The sequence below is a fragment of the Canis lupus genome, chromosome 5 (genome assembly GCF_003254725.2).
Source record: "Canis lupus dingo isolate Sandy chromosome 5, ASM325472v2, whole genome shotgun sequence".
Taxonomy (NCBI): domain Eukaryota; kingdom Metazoa; phylum Chordata; class Mammalia; order Carnivora; family Canidae; genus Canis; species Canis lupus.
Genome location: NC_064247.1, coordinates 514,446 through 531,028, shown reverse-complemented (window position 1 = coordinate 531,028; position 16,583 = coordinate 514,446). Strand labels below are relative to the sequence as shown.

Here is a 16,583-nt window from a genome sequence, read left to right as displayed (position 1 = left end):
GCATTAAATGAATATAACAGAAGAAAAAAATCTATATTCAATAATCTAAGCTTTCCCCTTAGGAACCTGGATAAAGAAGAACACAAACCCAAAGTGAGCATAAGATGATAAATAACAAAATTTAGAGCACAAATTACTAAAACTGAAAACAGGAAAATTAAATAAAGAAAATCAACAAAAACAAAAGGCGGTTCTTTGAGGTAATTAAAATTTATCCATCTAGGAAAGAAGTGAAAAATGGTGGCATAGGGAAACCTTGAGCTCATCTTCATCCATGGATATAACAAATTTATAGCTACATATAGAATAATTTTCCTTTGAAATAGCCTGAAAACTTGATGTACAGCGCCTCCACAACAAGAGATAGTAGAGACACAGTGAGATGGTTAGGAGAGACAGAAGTTAGTCTTGCCCAGGAGGCCATCCCAGGTGTGCTGACCCACAATTGGGAAGGGATACAAAAACTATGGAACTTTCCCCTGAGGAATGAAGAACTATGCATCACATCCTGTAACTCAACCCTTGAGTCCAGCACCCACAAGTCAGATTAACTAGACGGAAAGGACCAATTCCTTGCAAAGCACAATGTATCAAAACCCACAAAGAAAAATAAATAATCTGAATAGGTTTATATCTATAAAAATTAAATCAATAATTAATAACCTTTCAAAATAGAAAGCACCAGACCAAGATTCATTCACTGGTAAATTCTTCAAACATTTAAAGAAAAAATCATTCCAATTTTGTAAAAATCTATCCCAGAAAATAGAAGCAGAGGAAATACTTCATTCTATGAGGTCAATATTCCTAATACAAAGACATTTAAAAAAAAGGAAAACTACAGACTAATATCTCTCATGCATACACATGCAAAAATACTCAACAACATACAACATATTAGCAAAGTGAATCAAACAATGTATTAAAAAGTATACTCTGTGACCCAATAGGATTTATCCTAGGTATGTGAGGCTAGTTCAATATTCAAAAGTCAATTAATGTAATCCAGCACTTCAGCTGTCTAAAGAAGAAAAATCACAATCATGTCAACCTACACAAGAAATTATTTGACAAATTCACCACTTATTCATGATAAAAAGAGAACACTGAGAAAACTAGGACTGGAAGGAGAATTCCTCAACTGAAAAAGAACATTCTGCAAAAACTTACAGATGACATTATACTTAATGGTGAGGAAGTAAGGCTTTATGCCTAAGATCAGGAACAAGGCAAGGATGTTCCCTCTGACTACTTTTTTTTCAACATTGTACAGTATATCCTACTCAATATAGTAATAAAAATATAAAAGACATACATATTTGGAAAGAAGAAATGAAACTGTGATTAAATATATAGAATATGATTATATAACATGATTAAATATATAGAAAATCCCAAGGAATTTATAAACACAAACACCAAAACAAATTCCTGGAACTAAGTATTCTAGCAAGGTTGAAGATTTGAGGTTAATATACAAAAGTCTTTCTTCTATACTAGAAATGAATCCTAGAAACTTGAACTTAAAAGCACAATATTATTTACATTATTAGTGCCTCCCCTAAATTAAGTACGTGTGGATAAATCTAACAAAATACTTGAAATATTCAGATGGAAAAAAAATCAACAAAGATTCAAATAAATGGAGATGTGTTCCATGTTCGTGGGCAGGAAGACTCAATACTGTTGATGTCAGTTCTTTCCCCCTCAATCTATAGATTTAATGCCTTCCCAGTAAAAATTCAGTCAGCTATTTGTGGTTATTGACAAGCTAATTCTATAGTTTAAGTAGAAACTCAAAGGCCTAGGGTAGTTAACACAATTTTGAAGAAGAACAAAATTGGAAAACTGACACTATCTTACTTCTAGAGTCAAAAGAAAGCTACAGCAGTCAGGATAGTGTGTGAAAGAATAGACAAATTGGTGAAAGAATAGACAAATAGATCAATAGAACAGAATGGACAGCCAAGAAACACACCTGCACAAATATCATCAACTGGTCTTTGATTAAGAGACAAAGGCACTTCAATAGAGAAAAGTTAGTCTCTTCAACAAGTGGTGCTGGAACAAATTGATATTTACATGCAAAATGTAAATTTAGACACTGGCCTTTGACAAAAATTAGCTTACAATTGATCATAAGCCTAAATATGCAATACAAAGCTATAAAACTCCTAGAAGGTAACATAAAAGAAAAATCGAGTTGACTTTGGGCTTGGTAACGCCTTTTTAGATAAAAGCACAGTCCATGAAAGAAAAAGATTGACAAACTGGACTTCATTAAAATTTAAAAAAAAAATCTGCTCTTTGAAAGACACTATTAGGAGAATTAAAAGATAAGCCACAGATAAGCCACCTTTTCCACAAAGGTGAAAAAAAAAAAAAACCTTTGCAAAGTATGTATCTGGTAAAATACTTATATTCAAAAAAATATAAAGAACTCTTCAAAGTTAATAGGAAAAGTGAATTAAAAAGTTGGAAAAATTTGAACTAATCCCTAACTATCAAAGATATACAGATGGCAAACAGGCACTTAAAAAGATGTACAACATCATTTGTCATTAGGGGATTACAAATTAAAACAACAGTAAGATAGCACTAGAGACCTCTGAGAATGTTTAGATTAAAAGAGATGTGAGAACTCCGAATGCTGGTGAGAATGTGCAGCAGCAGGAAGTGTCATTCGTCACGGGTGGGAAAGCAACATGGTAGTCCCTTTGAACGACAGTCTGGCAGTTTTCTTACAACGTTAAATATAGTTTTACCAAACAATACAGCAAAATTATACCCAGCTATTGTCCCAATTGAGTAGAAAACTTATGCCCACAAAGAACCCGCACATTAATATTTATAGCAGGTTTATATGTAACTGCCAAATTTGGAAGCATTCAGAATGCTCCTTAGTAGGTGAACGGTAAATACACAGTTGTAATTCATGTAATGGAGTCTTGTCAGCAATCATAACAAGGTTTATTATGAAGGACATGGAAGAGCATTAAATACATAACTGTCAGTGAAAGACACTAATCTAGGAAGGCTACTTACGATGTAATTCCAACCATATGACGTTCTGGAGAAACCGTAACTCTAGAGGCAGGTTTTAGATCAGTGCCTCCAGTGGTTTGGGGGAAGAGGAGGGTTTTAGAACAGTGAGACTAGTTTGACTGAAACTATAATTGGTGGATAGATAATATCGTCAAAATCCATAGAATGTGCAGTGGGAACTGTGTACCCTACTGTCAACTACGGACATGAGTGAAAAATAATATATCCATAATTATGCATCAATTGTAACGTATGTGCCACACTAATGAAAGGTGTCAATAATACAGGAAACTGCGATAGGGAAGGAGAGGGCATATGGAATCTCTCTGTCCCCTTTGCTCAATTTTCTGCACATTTAAAGCTGTTCTAAAATAAAATCTGTTAATTAAAATGAAGTTTATTCCAAAGGTTTGGATTTGGAAAAATTTTAATTTTTAAAACTTTAAATTTAAAGTTTTAATTATTTTCACATCAAATTTTTCTTTTTTTGTTTTACTTTATCTTTTCTTTTGAAGAGAAGAGGGGCATGCGAGAACTGAATGTATGCACGTGGGCAAACCGCCTGGGCCTACAGAGGGATGCAGACTGTTGAGATTAGGGGCAGAGTAACTGCTTGGGAGGAGAGCAAGGGAGACGTTATCCTGGAATTGCCGTGTATGTGAGCAGGGGCTTGTAGGGTTCCTCCCTCCAGGATTCTCTAGGATTGGATCCATTTGTCATTGTGCATCTGCCTTTTCCTTGTGAGTTCAGCAGTGGGCCCTGCTGGTGATAAGCCAGACAGTCAACAGTAGCCCCACCCCCACCCCCACCCCACCACCGGGCTCTACACATTCCTCCATCCCTGTAAGCAAGGCTGTGTTCTTCTTGGGCTTGCTCCTTGAAGAGCCTTTGCTTGCTTCGGGACACCTTTGAGTAGTTAAAATTCTCCATTGTGCAGGAAATGGTCCCTGGGAGCTATAAAGGGAGACAAACCTGCAGGGAACCCATGGGAAAGAAAAATAAGTCTGCCCTATGATTCCCATGACCTGGTTGTCATTACTCGGTGTTTTGTTCCTTTTGTTTTCTCTGGTCTGTTAGTAAGGTCTTGTTTAAATATTCCAGTCAGATCTCAGTGGTCTAAACTAGATTAAGATCATTAAATGGGCTACGACATCCTCTAAAACCAGAATAGGGCCAAGAGCAACAATTAGTGAGAAATCCTCGGATGATATGAACAGAAGAGGAGGAGAGGCCTGTGAGCTGCAGCATCTGCACAGGGAGACTCTCCCTCCATAGTGGACCTTGTTGACTAGTGTCTCTCATCCCTGAGGAGGAGGAGGGACATGGAGGCTGGAGACTAGGCTGGCCTGATGCCCCAAGAGATGTGAGGGACGGTGGTCCTGGGTGGAGGCAGTTGCATTAGGGTTACCTTGGCAACCTCCACCTGTCGTCCACATATTCTAATGCCCTTCAGGCCGAGTTGTTCCCATCGAGGAAAAGCCAAGAATCTCTGTCCTTTGTCCTTTTTCTAAAGAACTCCTTTTCCTCAGTTAAAGCTAAGACTCGCTATTACCCACTGTCCATCCTAACTAAGACTTTTTGACTCTGGAATCAAACTTCTCAGGTATTTTTTTTGGAGGTGATGCTGGAAATGTCAACCCATTGACAACCCAATGGGTTACAATGTCAACCCTTTGTAAAGGCTAAAATTCCCATATCAACCTAAATAAACAAGCAGTAGATGTATTATACATTTTTCTTGAAGAGTTGCCAGCATTCATTTTTCCTCCTAGTTTTGTAAAATGTAATAATAAAACACTTGGGGTTGTGCAGCAAAAGAAACTTCTAACACACTTATTATTCAATAATAAATGAGTCTCATATTTTGTATCCCATTAGGTATTCTGTATCAAGGCAATTTTAAAAGAACTGGAAATGCAACCCGAATATTCAAGTGGAGGATAGAAATTAATAAGATGGGCTGGAGGAGGAGCCAAAGGCTGAATTAATTAGGCTGGGGATTATAAACCATGTTCTGGAACCCTATGGCTTTACAAAATAAATTTATCTTATGAAACTATTTTAATGTAAAAACCATTATCACTATTAGAGTTTGACTGGCATTGTGTTGACTATGTAGCTAAGGCTCTATTTCTTTCATTTCTCAGCAGTGTTGTATAGTGTTTAGTGTACAGGCTTTATACACATTTTATTAATTTTCTCCTATGATTCCAATGATTCTGGATGCTGTTCTAAAGGGCATTTAAAAATATAAACTTTCATAATTTAAGTATACATTTAATATAAATTTTCCATCATTTCAAAATATATTACTTGCTAGTTTTTGCTTAAGATTTGGTGTCTTTTAAGTTTATGATTAGTATATAATTAAGCTTATTTTATGACATTTTGAAAAAGCCCTGTTCTAAAGTGCTGTGGTTTAAAGGCAATGCTAGTGTCTACTGGAGTTCTCTCTCTTGGCTTAGTCTTGGTCGAAGGCAGAAGCTGTGCTCGGCCTCACATGTCTAACAGGTGCTCATGGGTGGGTTGCCTTTTGATTCACCTGAATCACAGAGTAACAACTAACAACACCTTGGGGTGCTGATGACAAAGTTTTTCTCTCTTTAAGACACTGTTCTCGGGGATCCTTGGGTGGCGCAGCGGTTTAGTGCCTGCCTTTGGCCCAGGGCATGATCCTGGAGTCCTGGGATCGAGTACCACATCAGGCTCCCTGCATGGAGCCTGCTTCTCCCTCTGCCTGTGTCTCTGCCTCTCCCTCTCTGTGTCTCTCATGAATAAATAAATAAAATCTTAAAAAAAAAAAAAAAGACACTGTTCTCCAAGCCCTCCGGGGTTCCTCCTCTCTCTAGCCTTCAACCCACTCCATGCCCTTAACTACCAGTACCTCCCTGGCTGTAGGATTGCTTTCTTTCTCAGGCCACATATATTTTTTTTTTTTCTGGAGGAGGGACTCGTAGTTGGTATACCCCTTCTTGTTATCTTTCTTTTCTATAACCTCAAACTCTTCTACTCTATCACTGACAATTCTCTCTTCTTTCCTCACAAAGTCCTTGATGGCCTTTGAAAAACATCTTTCTGGTCTTTCAGCTCTGGAGTCTAAAGCATTAGCAATATATAAGCATGGTACTTTTAGTCTATCCTGGAAATGGTTCAAATTCCTAGAAAATAGAAGAAAAAGTGGGAGTTCATATTGCTAAACAACATGCCACAGCACACATAAGAACAAACACTCACATAGGACTTTTGTTGATTTAGATGGCAGCAGAGAAAAAAGCCTGACGTCAAATTTGGACTCTACCACTTTCCAACATGTGGGCAAATCACCTTGCCACTCTAAATCCTATGGTCTTGGGACGCCGGGGTGGCTCAGCGGTTGAGCACCTGCCTTCAGCCCAGGGCGTGATCCTGGAGTCCTGGGATCGAGTCCTGCATCGGGCTCCCTGCATGGAGCCTGCTTCTCTCTTTGCCTGTGCCTCTGCCTCTCTCTGTATCTCTCTCATGAATAAATAAATAAAAATATTAAAATAAATAAATCCTATGGTCTTCTTTTGTAAATTGGAAAATAATGGCCCACTCACACTCAGGATTAGTGTATATCAGTTGTATAATTCTGATTGCAGAACTCAATATATAAAGGCAGAACATCCTTCTCTGATCCTTGTCATTGTAACACTACTACCCACTCTTTTTCAAAAGGAATCCATTATGAAACTAAATAGTAAGAACATTATAGGGGCACCTGGGTGGTCCAGTCGGTTAAGAGTCTGCCTTCTGTTCAGGTCATGATCCCAAGGATTGAGCCTCATGGTCCTCTGGCTCCCTGCATGGCAGGAAGCCTGCTTCTCCCTCTACCTCTGCCTGCACCTCCCTTCCCCCTGCCCGTGGTCATACACTCTCCCTCTCAAATAAATAAATAGATCTTAAAAGAAAATAAGACTGTTCTATTATGTTGACCAGATGACTTTAATCTACTGGGTTGTTTATGTGTACACATTATCTTTAACCTTTGGTAGTTGGTAGAGATAGATATCCATGCCCGTATCTCTCTTCAGGAACAATTATCCCTTATTTATGAACAGTGAGATCAGCAGACAGTCTCCAGCTTTCATTTCCTTCCAAGTCTGCTCTGCAGAAGGCCACCTGGCTCCAGATGATATCCTTTCCTGGGGTAGTCCATTTTCAATGACTGAGTGATATGGAGAAGAGCTGGATCACATGCTACCTTGTTGTCAGTGAGGACCCCATCAGTGGTGGTGGGAAGATCATAATTGGTCTCAGGCACCAGCTAGTGGTCCAGATGTTAAATTTTTCACAAGAGGTGAGATTAAGGTGGTAAGCCAGTGGAAGAGTGTTTTATTTCAGGTGCAGAACAAATGGAGAAAATAGTAGCATTTTGCATAAAGAGATAATATGGCCATGTTTAAGTGCCATCATTGCACTCGAGAGACATTATGAACATCTGGAAGTAACAGAAAATGGAAAATGAGAAGTGAAATCCAGAGGGCCTGACTGACAAAAATTCTGTTATCTCCTGAAAAGTGTCTCCTGCCAAGGACCATGCCCAGGACTTAATAGAGTGGGTAAACTTAAATTTGACTCAACAACAAAAAGAGATGTGTCATGCTGAGCCCACTGTTCTGACCGGGAAAACATGGGATCTTAATGCCTGAGTTGAGGATATATGGACATATGACCCAAAGATTTTGACAAACCTAAGCAAGATTTTGACTAGTTTGTATTTTGATTGCTTTGTCTGAACTATTCTTGCCTATATGTATGACCCATTCCTCCCATTTCAGAGCTAGTACTGCCTGTTCCTGGAATTGGTTGCAGAAGTCATGTGCCACCTTCCTCATGATTACTCACAGCATAATCAAACTAAAGATGTGCTTAGCCTGAAAAGATAGGTAAGGGACTCCCCAAATCTCCAAATTCTAGCCAGATAACTAGAGTTCCAATTGTGTTCTGTGTTGGGGACTGACACATTTAACCTGATAGGGAGAGTATATTGACTTAGGGTTTGACATCCTAGCAAAGATCCCAGAAGTTAGTGTGAACTTGCTAGAAGCATGGAGAAGTTATGGCCATAATTTCTATAGAAGACAGTGGATGAGAAGGATTAAAAAGCTTAGTGAAATGGAAATGCTGGAGTAGACATACTATGTATGGCTGGAAGAGCCACTGGGGATTATTTCCCATGAGAAGGTGGATAGGACCCATCATTTATCAAGGTACACCACCGATAGTAATATTTGTATCATTGACATTTCAGTGGTATTTCTCCCTTGTAAAAAGATGATTTTATAATAGAATTGGAATGACATGACCCTAAAAATAATAGGGGCCAGGTAGCCAGAAGCCAGGGCATTGCAATCATTATAATGACTGGCAAAGTAAGAATGACAGCCGAGAGGACCTGAACCATAAAGAGTTTTAGAAATTATTAATAGAGCCTGACATCCCTAGAGGTCAAATAGATAGGCAGCCGACAAGGGTAATGCTCAGCTCATACTAGCAGAATGAGTCAAGGGTGAACGATTAGGAGGCTGAGGACAGTTGCCTCAATAAAATATTGTGATCCTTTGTCCAGTTTCCTGACCTGAACCAGTTTTCAGACCTAAACCCACTGACTAAAGATGTAGCTTCTTTCTCAAAAGGAAGGATCCTGAAACATTGGGGGCGGGGGGGGGGGGGGGAGAAACAAACCCTGACTACTCTAGTCCTTCCTTAAATGGTTATCTATCCATTTACTTAGGTAACTGTGCACTGAGGAAAGGGATCCAAGCACTTTTAGGACTATTGGGCACAGAATCCAATTGCCATCAATACTGGGAGACTTGAAGCACAATAATAGAGTGGGTCCAGGTAATAATAAAGTCCTGTCTTAGAATGGGTCTACAGGTCCTACAACCCCATGTTATGGCCATTTCTCTAATCCCCAAATGTATAATTGGTGTGGACATTCTTAGCATTAGTGAAATCTCCACATTGGAAACTTATTTTGTACAGGAAGAGCCATTGTGTGAATGAGCCAAGTGGAGACCTCTGAAACTCTTCTCTCTTTGGGAAGATAAATTAAAACTAAGCAAAACAAAAAAACAAAAACAATAACATTTCCTGGTGTGGGGATTGCAGAGGTTAGTGTCATTCTTAATAATCTAAAGGATGAAGGATGGTGGACTTTATAAAACTTGCATATAATGCTCTGGTACCTGTTAGAAGCAGAATGAATCCAGAAGCATAATTTACAAATTATCACAAATTCAAATGAATAATTTTCTTGTTTTAAGCCTCTGGGTCAGATGTGCTACCTTTGCTAGAGCATATTAATGATGCCTCAAGTATATGGAATGCCATCATTCATTTGGCAAATGACCTTTTGTTTGGGTTTTTTTTTTCTATTTATAATGAAAGAAGATCAGAAACAGTTCATATTCACATGTAATGAATAAGAATATACATTTATAGTTTTCCACAAGACCTATACTAACTCTCCTGTTCTTTGTCGTAATACAGACCAAGAACATCTGGACTGTCTGGGCATCCTCCAGAACCTCTCACTGATCCATTACATTAATGTGATATATCCACTGAGTCACATGAGACAGAAAATGCTGGCACGCTGGAGGTCTTGGTAAGAAATGCACACATCAGAGAGTTGGAGATAAATACTACAATGATTTAAGAGTATTATACATACATAAAAATTCAGGAATCCCATGGTCATCCCCTCCATGTAAAATACACATTTTTAAATATCGCACCTACTGCCTTGAAGAAGGAAGCAAAGAACCTGATAGGCTCCTTGGGTGCAGGGGGCATCATATTTAACACCGAAGGACACTGCTCTGGCTCACACACCAGGCTTTTCAGTATGTACATGCAGTAGGCGAAGCAGCCTTGCTCTTTGGGTGTATGACTCAACAGAATCTCTGATGTTGGAGGAACGCAAGTGGGAAAAGCTGCTCTAGACCATGCTACTTTGGGTGAAATACACATATTATGAAAATGGACTTCTGTTATGTTGCTTGTCCCTAGTGGGGGCAGATTACTTGAACCCATGGTCAAGTGACCATGCATCCAAAACAGTCAATATAATTTGAGGACCATCAAATCTACTATGTTATTAAGACTGAGCAGGCCCAGCATCAATCCATTGAAAAGCAGAAGTAGAACATCCATGAATTAAGCAGGAGCAGAACCATGGGATATAAGCAAGCTATATAACAGATATCTCGGATCGCCATGGGAGCTACTGTTGTTGCTTCAGTGCCCTTCCCTCAGCTTGTTCTCTGCCTTTGTGGAGGAACCCTGTATGAACAGGTGAAGAAAGGGGGGGAAAGTCTAAACTTTTGGTTCACAAATGGATTGGCTTGGTTTATGAATATAAGCCAAAAATGGATGGCAGCTGCCTAATAGCTTTACGTACAGGTGGCCTTTGAAAACAATGACAAGGAAAAATCATCTCAATACAAAAGACCTTTGGGTGATGATCATGGTGATTCACTTTGTGTAGGAAGAAGGTGGCCTGAGAAATTTGCAACCTATATAAATGTATACCTCATCATACATACTTGGAAGCAATGGGAAAGGACTTACCCTGCTGATCTGGGACCTAGAAAGAAAAATACTGGAAGATCAGGGATGAGAATGTCTGGGATAGAGGTGACAGAGGCACAGGGATGCACATTCTGGAGTATACAAGATGTGTCAAAATTTTTCCATTACATATTAAGGCCCATGAGAGAGCAGCTGCCATGGAAGAAACACCAAACCAGCAACTAGACAAATGACCTAGCCAGAGGATATCACCAGCCTCTGTCATACCCAGTGGCAATGAGCATATCAATAAAAGGGCCGCCGCAGCAGCAGAGGTGGAGGCTATGCAAGGATCCAGCAGCATGGACTCCCACTCTGAACCGTACAGAATGACCATCACTGTTGAATGACCTAATGGCCTGTAACAAAGACCAATGGTGCACCCGCAATATGGCGGCAATCCTTGAGGAAATCCACAACCACTTGGCGGCAACTGACCACATGAGACCCCTTTCACCTTATATGCACATTTCCAGTGACCATCCCAAAGCTCCTTTCCACAATCTCCCACCTGGGAATTTACCAGATGGCTACACTAACAACATCAACCCTGAGATCAAAGTTTGGTAATACTTGTCCCAGAGGAGAAGAGACAAAGGTCGGAAATGATTGAATAGCTGGAAGAGTAATGGAATTACAGAAATAAAAGTGTTCCTCCCCTCTATGTATTAAGTAGGGAGGAGCTACATTTCCTATGAATCCTTACCCTGTCGGTCATATTTGAATCCTAATGGGTCCTCATAACTGCCACTAAAAATGAACTTGTTTTTCTAAGTTTACCATAGCGTGCGGTAAGGGCCACTTATCACCTTAAAACAGAGGGCATCGGGTGTCAGTTAAGGAGGAAGGGACTTGGGGAGAGGCAAGTGCAAGGACCTTGCTAAGGCACCCGGGAGTCAAAGGAGGCTTATGTTAAGCACTTGTTACCCAGATATCACAGACTCGTATCCCTTTCTCATTACAAAGGGAGGTGATTTGTTCTCACAGGAATAGACAATATTCCAAGTATGAGATCACATTTCCTGCCAGCGGTTTAGCACCACCGTCTGAGGACTCATTAAGTGTTTGGTCCACGGGTGTGAGGTCTCACGTAATATCATGCCAGACTAAGTCACCCAGCTTACAGCACAGGGCTCACGGTATCACACTTCATACCACTCAGAAACCACTGGGGAAACAGCCTACCGAAGGTATACCCAAAGTGCCAACTTAGAGCCAATGCTTTAAGACGCTATCCTTCAGGTTACATCATATGCCTTGAATCAAAGACCTTTATTCGGTACTATGTTCCCAAGAGGAAGAAAACATAGCGATGGAAACAATAGGTAAAAAGAAGAATGACACCCCTTACCCTCATTTACAATGACCCCGTGGAGGATTTTGTGCTTCCTTTTCCCACTGGGCTCTGTAGGTGTGGAGATCATGGTTTCTAGTGAGGGCATGTTTTCTCCAGAAACATAGCAAGACTCCCATTGCATGATGAGCTACCACTGCTTCCTGGGCATGCTGGCTCCTTGTGTCCAGGGACCAGGAGGCAAGAAAGGAGTCACTGCACTGGGAGAGATAATGGGTCCTGGTCATCAGGAGGAGGAAGGCATGACATTACATGATGTGGGCAGGATCCCAAGTGGCCAGCTTGGTGGTCTCTTGGCCTATTGTGACTTGATGGACAGGAAAGACAGCCTTGGCTGGAGACGGGAAGTCTGGGCAGGGGCTCAGGCCCTTTGGAACGGGTAGGTTCTAACTTAACCCACGAGCCTTTGTCAAGAAGAGGAAACTCACTACAATCCTGGAAGTGCTGCTCCCCAAACATATGGAAGTGGGTCTGAACAGTGAAAGGATATGGATTTTGGTAGGAATGAAGGTAAGCTGCCCGAATCCTCCTTCAAAGAAGCACTTGCTGCAAAGTGTCAAAAATGAGTAAAGAAGACAATTTAGATGATACAGACAAACTTTATTAAATACTTTATGGAGAGGAGTTCCCAAGCATCCAGAGAACTACAAAATGAGATTGAATACAGGAAGTGTTTATAGGATCAAGAATAAGGGACAAAGAATAAAGTATGGAGCCCGGAGCTGGCCTGGCACTTGGAGACTGGCTGAGTGACATACTACATCCTGGTCAAACGGAGCACTTACAGGGACACAGAAGTTACCCAAGTTGTGGTTTGCTGACGTGGCCCCCGGGCAAGAGAAGCTCCATCTTGGGCTTAGAAATTTATTTCAAGTGAATTGGGGAACGCAGACGACAGATAGCTCTGGTCATTACTGCGAGGTCGCCCCGTCTCATCGAGGTCACTCTGTTCCTGGGGCAGCACACTCCTTGCGACAGAGCATGGAAGCAGGACGGGGAACACTCTGGCTCAGTCTTTTACTGACTGGAGAGCCTCCTCTAGAGCCCTGGGGGCCCCGCAGTTGGGAAAAGGGCCTGTGTCAGCCAGACAAAGGGTACTGTGGGACTGACCCTGCACCAGGATCATGCGTGGAGAGGGGAGAGAGCAGGGCGTGGGGAAAAGCTCAGGCTTGATTTTAATCCTGGTGCTAACACTCAGGAGGTATCTGACATGACTCATGCCAGAATAAGTCAGCATAAATGGACAATTGCGTGAGAGGTGCACCTATTCACAGGTGCGAAGAGTAATTATATACTCAGCGACCCTGGTCAAAGAGAAGCAAGTCTTTTACTCATCACACAAGGGTTCTCTTCTGAGCAAGATGCCCATGAATCGTGAGCTGGGGCGGGGAGCCCGCATGACACAAGGTCAGAAACACAGAGTCTTGCTCTGGCCTCAACCTCCCATTCTAAGGCAGTTTCCTTCCATTTGCTAGAATGTCTTTTAACTTGCCCAGCCCAAAACTGCTCTTTGTGCAAATAAACCAATTTTTAAATATGTGGGGTTTTTTTTCTTAATCATCTAAAGAATTTTAAAAGAAATGCTTGTGACTATTTCTAAGATTGCCAGAATTTAGGGGAAAAACACTTTCAGGACCTCTTATTCTTGTAATAGCTTCAAGTAAAACCATTTTCAAGTTCTTCTTTTTCAAATTTTTTTCAGACGAAACTAATGAATAACACTAACAGTAGTAATTATGATACTGATGAAATTATAATAATGATAATATGTATTGATTATAATATATTAATATGATGTATACTAATTAGTACAATGATACACTTATGATAACGAGCAAACATTTGCTAAATCAATTTTGAAAATAGTTACCAAAGTCCGTGGATTTTTTACTGATACACTAAATGAACGATATAGGTAATTAACCGGGTTAATTGAAATATCCAAATAAATTGAGGCAAAGAGAGTTTCAAGCACTAATTACATAGTTAATAGCCTTCGAGCTCTACTTCTTTTTGTTGGTAAAGACCAAAATGCACCAGCGCTTGGGTCATTCATTTCTTCTGGTATCTCATTTTTCAGCCTCTAAACAATATCCATACTGCTAAATGCTATAATATAATATAATATAATATAATATAATATATAATATAATATAATATAAAGCGCTAAATGCTTCTAAAACAGCACATGCCTACAAGCACAGGCAGGCACAGCCCTGCCTTCAGAACTGGGGGAGCGAAGTTCGAGAACAGAATCAACCTCTGAGAGTGTGTGAGGGAAAGATGCTTCTGACCGCAAGTGCTTTTCTCCGTGGAACACCATGCTCACCCTGCACCTGCAGCTTCTTCGCTGTCAGTGTCGGCAAAGTGATGCCTCGGACACAGGAAAGGTGAGGAAGGATGTTGAACACTCCAGGCAGGGAGATGGAGACTGAGAGAGGGTCATGGGCTTTCCTGTTTTCTGGGCTTTGCAGCTGTCTACTCTGCTCCAGGGGAAGAGCTCAGGCTGGTTTCATGGCTGGTGTGGGAGGGGATGTGAGAGCAGATGGAGACCGGAGAAGACACGGGCATGAGGAACAAAGGCAAGGTTAGTTTTAGAGGCTCTTTTTCCAGTGGTTGTGAGAGCTTATGGCCCCTGGGAGTTTTTGTGTAGTGGTGGGGTTTCTGGAGGTGTGGGGTCCTAGTTAGATGCAGATCTGTATGGAACTTAAAAAATTTTTTTTTTATTGGAGTTCAATGTGCCAACATATAGCATAACATCCAGTGCTCATCCCATCAAGTGCCCCCCTCAGTGCCCGTCACCCAGTCACCCTCACCCCCCGCCCCCCCCTCCACTGCCCCTTGTTCATTTCCCAGAGTTAGGGGTCTTTGATGTCTTGTCTCCCTCACTGATATTTTCACTCATTTTCTCTCCCTCCTATTTCACAGGAACTTCAACATTATATTCTTGAGTTCCTAGCGAAGGAGATGGAGAAAGGCAGGCAGGATGATCATGTAGGAGGCAGACTCATAATTTGGGCAATTTCACCTAGAGGAGGCTGCTGGTGCCCTGCCTTCCAGAACACCTGGTTTGATACTTTAATCAGAACTTGAATGATGGCTTAGAAAGCACTTTGTCCAGCAGAACCTGACTCTGTCCTAGGTTGGCTGCCCATGCCCCTGGCTCTACAGTTAGGAGTCAGTCCAGGAGGGCACAGGCCAGGTCAAGATCAGAGTATCCAACCCTCTTTGACCATTTCTGGTTTTAGGTTGCGGTTCTTTTGTTTCTCAGCTCAAACCCTTAGGTAGAGAACCCTAACTTTACCCCACTCCCCCTGGTCCCCAAAGACTTGCTCTTCTTCATTACTCATTTTGGACCTTGTTGGTCATCAGTTCTCTGTTTCCATTCTAGGCAGTTTTGGTATAATCCATCCTCTGGCCTTGGCATCTGCTGCTGTCTGCAAAGGACTTCCCATTCTCATCTCCTGTCCTCCTTAACTCATTCCCAATTTGTCCCCTTGGTTAGTGCCCCACTTGTCTGCTAAGGAAGGACACTGAGTGAGACAAGCAAAGGAGTGAATGACAAGCAAAAAAGGGAGAGAAGAGGGATGAATACATGCATACGTGCTCATGCATGTTCACACATACCTAAATTCATATACAGTGAACTTAGATCACACAATGTGAAAATGGGAAAACTTTGTGTACAAAAAAAAAAAAAAACTTCTGAAAAGACCTGAGAATTTTAACTGAACACAGGTTAAGAATCAGCTAGTGCTTGTGTGCTACTTACCATATGCCAGGCACCGTTCTAAGCACTTATGTATGTTGATTCATATAATCCCGATGCTAAGCACATGAGAAAAGTAACACTATCATGTTCTTGTTACAGTTGTGGAGGGAGGAAGGATTTGTTGAAATAAAATCACCCAAGGTCACTATGGATCTGGTAAGTCACAGCAGAAATTTTAAATGCAGGCAATGTGGCCCTGGAGTTTACGTTCAGTAAACTCATAGCCATTGATTGTCGCAAGGTTTTGCAAAAATGAAGCAAACAAATAAATTTAAAAAGCCAGGATTTTCAGCTAAACTTGTATTTCAGATCACCAATGAATGCTTTTTTTTAGTACACATATGTCCCATGAGATATTTGAGATGAAATTATACTAAAGAAATTACTTATCTGAAATTCTAATTCAACGGGGCATCTTGTGTTTTACCTAGCAACTCCTAGTAGGGTATGTTAGGTATTATAACATAGGCATGTACAGTGGGCCATATTATAACACTCAGAAATGCATAGATCCTGCCTGGTAAATCACCTCTAAGCTCAAAGTAGCACTATTTAAAAAAAAATAAATTATTTATTTGAGAGAGAGAGAGAGACAGAGACTCCGTGAGTCAGAGTTGGGGCAAAGGAGGAGAATCTCCAAGTAGATTCCCCACTGAGTGTGGGGCCTATGCAGGCTGGATCTCAGGACCCTGAGATAATTACCTGAGCCAAAACCAACAGTAGGAAGTTTAATGGACTGAGCCACCCAGGCGCCCCAGGTGCAATAGTCAAGTAACTGCCCCTTAGCTCTTAATAGTTAAGTAACACTATTAA

The 16,583-nt window shown here is 40.9% G+C and overlaps 1 long non-coding RNA gene across 11 annotated transcripts in view; it reads left to right on the top strand.

Moving 5' to 3' along the window:
• Positions 1-16,583, top strand: part of LOC112671019 (uncharacterized) — a 53,919-nt gene that overhangs the window by 16,572 nt on the left and 20,764 nt on the right. For 6 of the 11 annotated variants that reach the window (XR_007410571.1, XR_007410570.1, XR_007410567.1 and 3 more), the window contains 3 exons: positions 7,845-7,952; positions 8,801-8,910; positions 9,562-15,926. This is a non-coding gene — a long non-coding RNA (uncharacterized LOC112671019). The remainder of the gene's footprint in view (positions 1-7,844; positions 7,953-8,800; positions 8,911-9,561; positions 15,927-16,583) is intronic. The other 5 variants (XR_003143324.3, XR_003143325.3, XR_003143323.3 and 2 more) reach the window with 2 other exon arrangements.